Source organism: Neomonachus schauinslandi, chromosome X, assembly GCF_002201575.2.
Source record: "Neomonachus schauinslandi chromosome X, ASM220157v2, whole genome shotgun sequence".
Taxonomy (NCBI): Eukaryota; Metazoa; Chordata; class Mammalia; order Carnivora; family Phocidae; genus Neomonachus; species Neomonachus schauinslandi.
In genome coordinates, this window is record NC_058419.1 from 44370824 (window position 1) to 44383793 (window position 12970).

General features: G+C 40.2%; 1 pseudogene; it reads right to left on the reverse strand.

The window, feature by feature from the left end:
- Positions 1–11923: 11923 nt before the first annotated feature.
- On the reverse strand, positions 11924–12441 carry LOC110581492 (annotated as a pseudogene).
- Positions 12442–12970: the final 529 nt, after the last annotated feature.

Genomic DNA, 12970 nt, shown 5'->3' on the forward strand with positions numbered 1-12970 from the left:
GGGTAGAAGCTTCAGCAGCCATCAGGACAAAAATTCTCAGAACCTGTCTCTTTCAGGCACCTGATATGAGTTCAGTCACTGGCATAAAGACCTGCACCAAGAGAGACAGATTCAGCAATCACTATGATTTACTTTAGTAAATAAGCACTCCCACCATGCTAGATCATAGGTTAGTGACAATACCATTGATTACAACTGGGTCCTGATCTTAACAACCAAGTGTTATAATTGATTTTTCACCAGGGCCTTTTTCTCCTCCTTTCTTAGTCTATACCCTAACAACAAAATTGAAAATGAGTAGGAAGTGGCCTGAATTCATGTAGGCATTCATGATCTCACAGTAACCACAGGGCTTGCTCCCATGTATCACTGAGTGTTCTCAGCAATCCTGTGGGTGAAGCATTCTCATTCCCACTGGATAAAAGAGGAAGTTGGGGCTCAGAGTCTTGTCTTTCCTCTCAGGCCTCCGACTTCAGAGGAAAGCCAGTCCAGGACACCCCTGGAGTAGTTCCCACACTTACTAGAACTGGGCAGTACCCCAATGCCTTTACCTATGAGATATCCTGGACACCTAGTCCCAAAACGAGAAAGGGGCAATTTGGATCTGGTTTCTCTTTGTTTCCACACACCCCAAGACCATTTAGCCTTCGTTGCTGAAACCAACACCCTCAGCTGTGTCTCAAACACTTGAAGGTGGGACCTTGTCAGGCCAGGACTGTCTCTGTTAAAACGTCCACATGGCTGCCACAGTGATGTCAGGTTTCTATGGCAACCACAATGCTCAGGCCAGTTCCCCACACCAGAAATGCTTCCTATCTTGTAGCCCATCAGTTGATGGTTTTTAAGAAGCTGCATACTCTCAGCTACCAAAGACCAAGGGTTCAGTCAGTTGCCATGAAGACTTCTGCCTTGGGACATAAAAATCCATGACTCCACAGCCATGTTTGACACTTCCTGCATCCATCCACCCATCTGTTCATCCACTCATCTGGTTAACATGCATTAAAACCAAACTCTACACCATCCCTTTGGTTAAGTTTTACACTTCTCCAGAATGAAAACAAGGAAGTAAAGTGCAGAAAGGGTGGGATAAGTAAATTCAGAAGTTAAGTCTAACAAGAGATGGCTCCTACCCATTAAGATTTCAACCTGATCAAGTCTCTTATAAGTGATGATTTAAAAGTATGCTCTAATACCCTGGGCCCCTGTCTACATCTCTAATTACTGCTCTCTTTGCATATATTCTCGCTTTTGCACCGAAATTCTAAGAATTTTTGATAAGCAATTGAAATCTCCCGATTCTCCCCTCTAACTGAATCTTCATCCGTTATCTGACGGGGATGTGTTCCCCTGTGCTCCTACAGAAATTACACTTGACAATTCCACACCACCTCTTTGTCACTTGCACAGATCAGGAATGTTGAAATGATGGTTCAAATGGAAAAACAAAAACGTTTCCCCAAGAGAAAGGAATGTCCTTTTCCAATAATAGAATTCAATTGCTTGGGTATAGACAAGGATTCTATTGCAGTGCAATTTGTTATGCAAATGCTAGAGATTTAAATATTTTCTGCAGTGTTAGGGTAAGCTAACTGGAGGGTTATGCTTTAGACAGTGCGTTTTCAAATGAAGCCCATATATTCTCCAGCATAGCTCATATTTTGCTTCATTGAAAAGGATTATGCAGGGGTGCCTGGGTAACTCAGTCGACTAAGTGACTGTCTGCCTTGGGCTCAGGTCATGATCCCAGGATCCTGGGATGGAGCCCCACATCAGGCTTCCTGCTCAGAGGGGAGCCTGCTTCTCCCACTCTCTCACGTGTGCTCTCTCTATCTCAAATAAACAAATAAATTCTTTAAAAAAAGGATTATGCAAATGTTTGTCCATGTTAGCAATAACATTATGCTCATTTCAGTAACCTCTGGATTATCAGTTTTTTATTTCTTTTTGTGAAACCAAGTATGGAATAAAATTGTCTCAATACATAATGTTCCAAATTCCACACGGTTAAATATATTGCCTAAATGCATTTTCTAATATACCATATTTAGACAATAAATGGTGGTGATACATAATGGCAGAGATAGGGAACTCTTTTATAGTTTCCTGCCTGTTGAGTCAAAATTCTTTTTTTCTTCACCATAGAAATCATGACGCTAAAACTTTTTGGATGGGTTCATTTTTTAAAAAATGAGAAAATAAGTAAATATGAATCCATACTGATATACATAAATGTTTAATTAATAAAAATGGGCCACAAGTGGCAAACTGTCTTTATCAAATAATTTAAAATAATATATATAGAGGGGCGCCTGGGTGGCTCAGTTGGTTAAGCAACTGCCTTCGGCTCAGGTCATGATCCTGGAGTCCCGGGATCGAGTCCCGCATCGGGCTCCCTGCTCAGCAGGGAGTCTGCTTCTCCCTCTGACCCTCCCCCCTCTCATGTGCTTTCTCTCTCTCATTCTCTCTCTCTCAAATAAATAAATAAAATCTTTAAAATAATATATATAGATACTCTGCCTCCATGGGGTGAACTTTTTTTTTTTTAAAGATTTTATTTATTTATTTGAGAGAGAGAGTGAGAGAGAGAAAGAGCACAAGACGGGGGAGCGGGAGAGGGAGAAGCAGACTCCCTGCTGAGCAGGGAGCCCGATGCGGGACTCGATCCCGGGACTCCAGGATCATGACCTGAGCTGAAGGCAGTCGCTTAACCAACTGAGCCACCCAGGCGCCCCCATGGGGTGAACTTTAATCTGCCTCCCATCTCTGAAGGCAGGACAGAATTAGTGACTTCCTTCTAAAGAATAGAGTAGGTGAATGGCAAACAATTACTATACACTGGAGATATTAGACAAACACCACCTTAACCCTGTGAGCATCTTTAATGACCCAATGATATCAGATGGGTCTTATGTCCTCCTTAATATGAGGTGATGAGAAGGAGACTTCAACTGTGGCATTCTAACCCATAACCACAGTCTGTCTAATCAGGAGAAAAATAACTGACTACACCTGCACTCCTGAAGACTGTCAGGATCATGAAAACAGTCTAGGAGTTTCTCCTGGAGAGTTACTATATGACTCAGCAACTCCACTCCTAGGTACACAGCCAGGACAAATGACAACATATGTCTACATAAAAACTAGTATACAAATGTACAAAGATAGAATAATTATTCATAATATCCCAAAGTGGAAACAACCCAAATGAATAGATAAAAAGTGAGGCATATTATTTGGAAATAAAAGAATGAAGTACCGATACATGCTACAACATGGATGAACCTTGAAAACACTATGCCAGTGACAGAAGCCAAATATGCAAAAGACCATATATTGTGTAATTCCATTTATATGAAATATCCAGAAAGAGGCAATCAGTATAGTTGTGTCCAAGGAATTCCCTCCTTTCTATCCTGACTTCCAGAAAGATCTTCTAGTGGGGTTGGGTCACAGCCTCTCTTCCCACTTTCAGGCTCCACAAACGTTCATGCTGTAGTTCAAACTTTTGTCACAAGGTGGTACCAACGTACCACCATCATCAAACTTTCCTAAGAAGTGTCTGCAAGGAGTAAAAAAATAAACATAAGCTTTAAAACCCAGGTTTTGAAGCTATGTAGAATGTTCTAATTCTGACTGAAAAAACTGATAGGGGTAAAACAAGACTGTAAAAAATATACTCCTGGGCCTGCAGAGGATGAAACCTTAGGTGGCAGTGGCATGCCTTGGCAATCTGTGGCAGGTGTGTGAAGGGCTGTGCAGATGAGAACAGGGGGTAGGAGCCTGAGAGAGGATGGAGCAGCAGAGCAGGGCCTGCACAGCTGTGTCCTGTGTCATTGATGGGGGCTGACAGACAAGGGGTGGGAGAAGGTCTGGGCAGCCTGTACAAGGGTGGGAGAATGGATGATGAATGCCCTGTTCTCTGATAGGGTCTCTCTGAAGAATCCACAGTGAACATCAGCTGATAGTGATGAGGAAAGCTGTAAATCAATGAGCTTGATGTAGTTTTGGTTCAACAGTATATGGAATTACTTTAACATACATATGAATTTTCCAAGTAGAATTGGTATCATGGTAAACAAACCACTTCGTGATATTTTTTACCCTTTATAAAATGTACTCCTTTTCATTATTGAAAAAAAAAAGTGGAGGAAATATGATGCCACCCAGTGTTCACACTTAAGATAGAGCCTCTGAGAGTCTCAGACCAGGGGACTCAGCAAAGGGGAGGGAGGAAGGAGGTTGGGAGCTTGACTTTATGGGATCAGCTGCTTTCTGGATTTTTACAGCTGAATTTTTGTTTAACTGGTACAATCCCTCTGTATCCATCACTTTTCTAAGATATAAAAAAAATACTTTTCTTGGGATATCTAAGCCTGAGATTGGAGGTCCAGCTCCTGTCTGAACTGAGAATAATGCTGCAACTTTGAGAATGTATGGAGGTGGTAGAGTTGGATGGGGATATAGAAACACACACACACACACATACACACACATACACACACACAATTTACATTCATCACTTGGTACAAAAAGGGTACCCTGACACTTCCTCGGGACAGTTAAAGCAGATGGAATTTTTCCAGGGCAACCCTTAACTATGTTTCTGCCAGCGATTGCCCTTCCTTACTTCACATATATATGTAAGCTCCCTCTTATCTTGCATAACTGGGAAATTAGGTCTTTTCTTCAACTGAGTAGGTTTATAAAGTACAGCACCATTGATTACTCATTGGATGTGATATATTATTAAATCCAGATCAAAACCTCACGTTAGGGCGCCTGGGTGGCTCAGTTGGTTAAGCGACTGCCTTCGGCTCAGGTCATGATCCTGGAGTCCCTGGATCAAGTCCCGCATCGGGCTCCCTGCTCGGCAGGGAGTCTGCTTCTCCCTCTGACCCTCCCCCCTCTCATGTGCTTGCTCTCTCTCATTCTCTCTCTCTCAAATAAATAAATAAAATCTTTAAAAAAAAAACCCTCACGTTATTTAACCTGTCTTTCATGATCCCAAAGGCACTTGAGAATCCAAAATTGTCTCAGGATCATTGATTTTTGCTGGACAGTATTATTAAGTAATATAGAAGGTTTGCTAAGTCTGTGCAGCTCTGGATAGTCATTCTGGAAACAGTTAATCTGAATAAGGTGCATGACATTTTTAGGCTCTGTCACAAACAAGGTCCCGTTTCCACTGACCATTTATTTTATTTTTTATTATTATTATGTTATGTTAATCACCATACATTACATCATTAGTTTTTGATGTAGTGTTCCATGATTCATTGTTTGCGTATAACATCCAGTGCTCCATGCAGAACATGCCCTCTTTAATACCCATCACCAGGCTAACCCATCCCCCCACCGCCCTCCCCTCTAAAACCCTCAGTTTGTTTCTAAGAGTCCATAGTCTCTCATGGTTCTTCTCCCCCTCCGATTTCCCCCCATTCTTCCCCTCCTGCTATCTTCTTCTTCTTTTTTTTTAAACATATAATGTATTATTTGTTTCAGAGGTACAGGTCTGTGATTCAACAGTCTTACACAATTCGCCATGCTTACCATAGCACATACCCTCCCCAATGTCTATCACCCAGCCACTCCATCCCTCCCACCCCTCACCACTCCAACAACCCTCAGTTTGTTTCCTGAGATTAAGAATTCCTCATATCAGTGATCCACTGACCATTTATTTTAAACCTATGCTACAGCAAAGAATCCAGCTACTCACATTAGATGCATCCTGGGTCAGGTTTCCATCCTGGTACTTCCCCCATGTCTTTGGACTTTAGAGCAATTACTCTGATTTGGGCCAAGATAATGCCACAGACCAATGAGGAATGATGCAGGAGCAGATGACTGGAGTCACCAATGGCCATGCCTGCAGACACCAACAAAGCTTTCAAGAGAGAGTGGGAATCTTTGGAGCTCCCAGATCACCAGTGACACTTGATGAAGTCAAAGAGGAGCTCATGGTCAAAGACCTCCACTTGGAAGCCATATTTAAGAAGGAATTGCATACCTCTATTTTTTTGAAGACCCAAAGGCACTAGCTATGTCAAAAATCAGAGGAGCACTTAACCTTGTAACTGTTGTGAGAGCTGGAGCTTCTCAGCATAAAAAGGGGAATGCATGAGCTGGTGGGTGTGCAGCAAGGATTTTTCTCTGAGATGAGATCCCCTTTATGTCTGAAACTAAAAGAAATATGAGAAGTGTGTACTGGGTGACTTACCTGGAAATAGTTATTATTGATACGTTTTAAATTTTCCAGTTATTGATTCTAGTAATGAAAATCAGATAAAGAGAAAACTGAGGCTAATGATAATATACAAAACTTTGCAAAAATGCAGTCTGTTCGAAAAGCATTGTCAATTGCTACATACTTCTATGATCGGTCATCCTGACTTCTACCACAGTAAATCCATGTTTTCTTGGGATCCAAATGTGCTGCACTTTACCTTTAATCTTGTGTTAGTGTTTTTGTAACTCTTTTTCCACAAATAATACATTTTCATTACCAAAAATGTAGCAACTATGGATCAGCAAAGTGAAGCTCCCTGTGTTGTTTATTTTATGCCCACAGAATGACATACAAAGTATGTCAAAACCTTATTCAAAGAAACACTTTCCAGAGCCAGGACAGATTAACCAACCATCTACATCACTTAATATCGTCCATCAAAAACCAGTGACCTTGAGACCTGGCTGGATTCTAAAGTGTCTTTTGGGTTATCAAGGACAGGTGAAATAAGGTGAGGTCTTGATCTGGGGTTCAGAATATATGAAATCCACTGATATATCAATGATGCTACACTGTAGATGGATACTCAGTTGAAGAAAAGACCTCATTTCCCAGTTATTCTGGATAAGAGAGTTCACATATCTTTGTAAAAAGGGAGAGAGGGCAATTGCTGGTGGACACATAGTTATCTGACCCTGACTCTATGGAAGGTATTTACAACTCTAACTTTTAGGTAACTGACTGCATTGAGATACAATCCCTGTCTTACTCAAGCAAATGTATTCTTTCCTGGAGGAAGTAAATCCTTTCCCTGTGGGAAAATACTTTGTCTTCATTTGCACAATCATTTCGACATTCCTGATCTCTACATGTGACAGAGAGATGATAGTTGACTTGGCCAGGGTAATTCCTATGGAAGCAAGGGAGAACATGGCCTGGTTACATGAAAGATGAAGACTGAGTTGTAGGACAGGTGCAGGGAAATATGCATTGAGTATTGAGAAATCTTCTTAGAATTTTGGTGCAAAGGTGAGAATATATGTAAAAGGGCTGTAACTAGAGATGTAGGCAGGGTCCCAAGGATTCAAGCAAATTTTAAAATCATTAATTCTAAGAGACTGCATCAGGTTGAAATCCTAATGGGAAGGAGCCATCTCTTCTTAGATTTAACATCTCAGTTGACTACACTACTTTATCCATACCTGACATCCTTGTTTCCATTCTGGGGAAGCCCTAAACATAATCAAATGGTGTAGAGTTTGGTCTTAATGCCTCTTAATTAGATAAATGGATGATGGATGTGGGAAGTGTCTAAGATGTGCTGTGAAGTCACAGATTTTTATGTGCCAAAGCAGAGCTCTTCATGAAGCTGATGAACCCATGGTGTTCAGTGGCTAGGAGGATGCAGTTTCTCAGGGCTCTGGAACTGATGGCTTCAAGATGGAAGGCACTGAGGGTGTATGGGACTGGCCTGAGGGTCACCAAGGAGACCTGATGTCATTGTGAGGATCATGATGACATTGTAATAGACACAATCACTGCCTGACAAGAAGAGCAAGAACTTTCTTTAAGTGCTTGAGACTCAGCTGAGGGTGGATCTTGGAGGGGGGTGCTCATCTGTCCTGGGGTGTGAGGAAACAAAGGGATTCAGAACCAAGTCTCCTCCTTCCACCTTTGGGGCTCAGTGCCCTGGATGTCTGAAAGGTAGTCATGGGTTCCTGCCAACTCCAGTGAGTGTGGGTCCTGTTTCAGGAGTGTCCTAGAGCTGCTTTCCTCTAAAGGCAGAGAGGGGTGCAGGAGGGAAGACAGGTAAGGCCTCTGAGTCCCAGCTTTCTCATCTGTCAAATGGGGATGAGAATGCTTCACCCACAGGATTGCTGAGAACCCTCAGTGATACACATGAGCAAGTCCATGGCCCTGTGGCTACTGTGGGATCATGAATGCCTATATGAATTCAGGCCACTTCTTACTCCTCTTCAATTTTGTCATTAGAGGAGAAGGAAGAAAGGAAAAGAAAAAGGCCCTGTGAGAAGTCTATTATAACATGTGGTTGTCATGATCATGACCCAACTGCATCAGTGTCATGTCACTAAACTAGTGCCTAACATGGTGCCAAGCATGTAGTTACTCCAGTAAAGCATAGTGATTTCTGGATCTGTCTCACCCTGTGCAGCTCTTCATGCCAGTGGCCCAGCTCATGTCGGGTGCCTCAAGGAGGCAGGTTGTGAGGTTCTGTGTCCTGATGGCTGCTGAAGCTTCCATTCCAGACTTAAGGGCAGCAGTCCTCAGGAGACCCCAAAACTTCACATCCCTAGTGGGATGTGAACCCTGGATCAAGTGGGTTCATTGATATGAAGAATATCATGTAGTATAATAGCTCCGGTAAGGCTCACAAACGAGGCTGAATGTAGAGAAGCTACTTTGATCTCATGATGGGAGAAGAGGTTTAGCAGGTGGAATTTCATTCGGTCAGCAGCTACAAGCTTAGTGTAATAGCCCTTGAGCCCCATCTTAGAGAAATCTGCCATTGTCTGAAAGCAGTGAATGGTTCCACTTGATGAACACTTGTTCTTTAACATGCACTTGCAAGAAATACACATATATTTTTTCTTGCTGTAGACATAATTAATCCTATGTTCTCTCTGAGAATGTGAAAATATGCATTAGTTTGAAGGGTTCCTAGCAATTTGAGATTCTAACATGTCTTCTTTCCTGGTAACCATGGTTTTATCTGTTTGGTAAAGAGAATTTTTTAGGATCCTAAAATTTTTCAAGTGTTAGTTTAAAATGTCAGTTAAAAGGATGTGGAATTTTATAAAATAATAATGACCTGTGTGTCTTTGCCCTATTATCATGATACCACGTAATATCGCTTATAATAATCAGAAATTCTTAAACATCCTTATGATTATATTCCCAGGACATCACATTTAGATTTATAGTTGCCAACCACACCATGCCCCGTCTCCAAGCAACCACCAATCTTTTGTCAATAGATTAGTTTTGATTCCTTATAATTTTATGTCCGTGGAATCATACAAGTTGCATTTTATTTTCATCTGGCTTGTTATGTTCAGCCATTTATTTGTTTATCGATTTAAATTATCTTTTATTTGACATAAATATATGAAACATTTATGAACATTTGGGAAATACTTCCTTGAATATTTAATACCTAATATATATTAAAGAAGACTTCTGTTTAGGAATCATGTAGATTACCATTTCTTTTGTGAATCACCAAATTATCCAATTCGTATACACTGAGGTAGAAAAACATACGGGATTCTCTTCAGATTTAAGATTATAGTAAATATTTAATATGTGACTATAACAAGTTGGAGTTATGAAACTGTCCCCAAGAAGGGAAAATAGAAATATTAGCCTTTCTTTCTTTTATAAAGGAAAATTTTGTGCTTTGGTGATGATAAAAACCAAACCATAGGAATTGCTTGTTTTGTTTCCTACATACATATTTAACTGAAGAATAGTCAAGTAATTAAGAAAATAATAATCATATAAATATTTTTAATTTCAGAAATTTATTTTATACACATTCCATGTAACGCATGTCTTTAGATACACTTTCTTGCATCTACATGGGCTGATAAATATGTAAATTTTACCCTACATACATTTATTCATTGAAAAGAATTTTGCAAATGTATTTTATACATGTTAGCAATGATCTTTATGGTCATTTCAGTAACCTCTGTCTTATCTGTTTTTTTATTTCTTTTAAAAGATTACCAGTATGGAATAAAATAAAGATTACAAGTATGAAATAAAATAGTGTGTAATTATAATGTTCCAATTTCTGATATGGTTAAATATATTGACTGAACACATTTTCTAATAGGTCATATTTAGACAATATAATGGTGGTGATAAATAACGGTGGAGATAGAGAATTCTTTTGCAGGTTTCTGAGTGTTCAGTTAAAATTCTTTTTCTGCACCATAGAAATCATGATGTTAGACTTACTTTGGGGATGTTTCCATGAAAAAAAAATCTACAAAATATTATACATGAATCTAAATATATAAATAAATATAAATGTAAAAAAAATTTGAATTAATAAAAAGTTGTCTTTATCAAATAATTCCAAATAATATACGTAGATACCCCACCTCCGTGAGGTGAGACGAAATTCTAATTTACAAATCCAAGGCCGGGGCAGACCTAGTGATTCTTTTCCAAAGAATAGAGTAGGTGAATTGAAGTTACCGTACACTGGGGAAGCTATACAAACACCACCTGAACCCTGTTAATAAGGGTCAATATCCCTAGTGACACAGTGAGGTCAAGTGGGTATCACCTCCTCCTAAATATGAGGTGATGAGAAGGGCACTTCAATTCTGTGGCCTTCTTTGCCAAAACCCATAACTGCAGTCTAATCAGGAGAAAATTAACAGCCTATGCCTGTACTCCTCAAGACTGTCAGGGTCATGAAAACATTCCTCAGACATTTCAACAGAGAGTTACCACTGGATCCAGCAATTCCACTCTAGGTACACAGCCAGGAGAAATGACAACATATGTCTACTTAAAAACTTGTACACGAATGGACATAGCATCATTATTCATAATAGTGGAAAGAACCAAAATATCCACCAATTAATAAGTAGATAGATAAAATGTAGCATATTATTTGGCAATATTTTTAAAAAGGAGAATGTAGTACTAATACCTGCCATAGCATGGATGAAACTTGAAAACGTTAAACTAAGTGAAAGAAGCCAAAAAATGCAAAAGATGTGTGATTCCATTATATGAAGTGTCCAGAGAATGGCTGTCAATATGCTATACCCAAGGAACACCGCCCTTTCCATCCTGACTGAGAAAGCTCTGTCTGTAGGATTTGGGTCCCAGACCTTTCCTCCTGCTTTCCTGTGCCTTACTGTTCAAGCAGCAGTTCAGGCTTTTATCACAAGGTGGCACCAAAGGACTACCATAATCAAACTGTCCTAGACTTGTCTACCAGGAGTAAAATGAAATAACAATAATTTCCCTCAAAACTGAGGATGTGAACCTATACAGAACTATTTTAATTCTGAAAAAAAACCTGTTAGGTGCAAAGGGAGATTATGAAAACATATACTCTGGGTTTCTGCTGACAATGAAACATAGCAGGTATGCCGTGGCAGTGCAGGGCAGAACAGGAGGTAGGTGACTGAGAGAGGATGGAGCATGACACTCCCTGTGTCATGGACAGGGAGTGACAGGCAGTGGGTGAAAGAGGGTCTGGGCAGCCTGCACAAGGGTGAAGTAATGGAGGGTAAACACCCTGTTCTCTGCTAAATCTGTGCTAGTTCTGTGTATTCATTCTTAAAAGAGTTTATTTAATCGAGGTTTTGACACATTGGCTATTTATGTCATTCCATAAGCTCAAAATGAACAAACAGGGAGCTTCACTTTGCTCATCCATAGTTTCTCTAGTTTCAGTAACAAAAATGCATGATGTGTGTAAAGAAAGAAAGGTATAGAAACACTAAGAAAAAAGTAAAGGTAAAATGCACAATGTTTGGATCCCAAGAAAACAAGAAGAGATGGTGGTTAGAAGTCAGGCGGACTGCACGTAATGATTAGGTTTAATTGACAATACCTTTTCCATAGACTGAAATTTTGTCCTGGGTTGCATATTATCACGACCATCGGTTTTCCTGCTTTCTCTGATTTTCATTACTAAAGTCACCAGTCTTTGGCTATGAGCTCCTCTTCAACATTTTCTAATGTCCACTGGTGATCTGTCAGCTCCAAAGCTTCCCACTGTCTCGAAAGCTCTGTTGGTGTCTGCAGGCATGGCCATGGCAGCTCCGGTCATCTGCTCCTGTATCATTCATGACTGGTCAGCTTAGAATCAGAGTAAATGCTCTGAAGCCCAAAGACACTGAGGAAATATCAGGATGCATAACTTCTGCAGGATGCATCAAATGTGAGTAGTTGGATTCCTTGCTGTAGCATAGGCTTAAAGGGGAGGACAGTAGAAATGGGACCTTGGTTGAGATAAAGCCTGAAAATGTCAAGTTGACTCATTTACCAATAAGAATCACAAGGGGAACATTTGTTACATTGCCTTTCATCATGTCTGTGAGCATAGTGTGATGAGTCAGAGAAGGAAACACTACCTTCTTTTTAGGTTTCCTGAAAAATCCATCCTCTTTGTCATTGAAGTAATATTTTCTGTCTAGATAAGTGGGAAAAGTCATCATATCTGTAATTTTGTTTTATTTTCCTCCCAAAATATGTTGATATTTTAACCCCAGGTACCTATGAATGAGACTGCATTTGGATATAATGTCTTTGCAGATGTGATCAGGTTAAGATGAGGTCATTAGAACAGACCCCATTCTATAGGACTTATGTCATTATAAGAAAGGGAAAATGCCATTGAAGACAGAGACAGGTGGGGAGAACATGTGATGACAGAGGCAGAGACTAAAGTGATGTTGTTGCAAGCAAGGACATCAAGGATTGATGATCACGACCGGAGGCCAGGAAGAGGCTGGGAGGATTCTCCCTAGTGTCTCAAGGTGCAAGGCTGTACTGAAACCTTGATTTGGGTCCAAACATCCAAAACTGTGAGAGACTCAAATTTCTGTTCTTTTAAGCTACTCGTTTGTGTACTTTATTACAGTACCCATGGAAATTATTACACTACCTTAGTTTTAGGTTTTTCTTTCTTGGATATGTTTCTTTGCTGTGATAAACAATAAGGCTGTCTCTTATGATATGAGC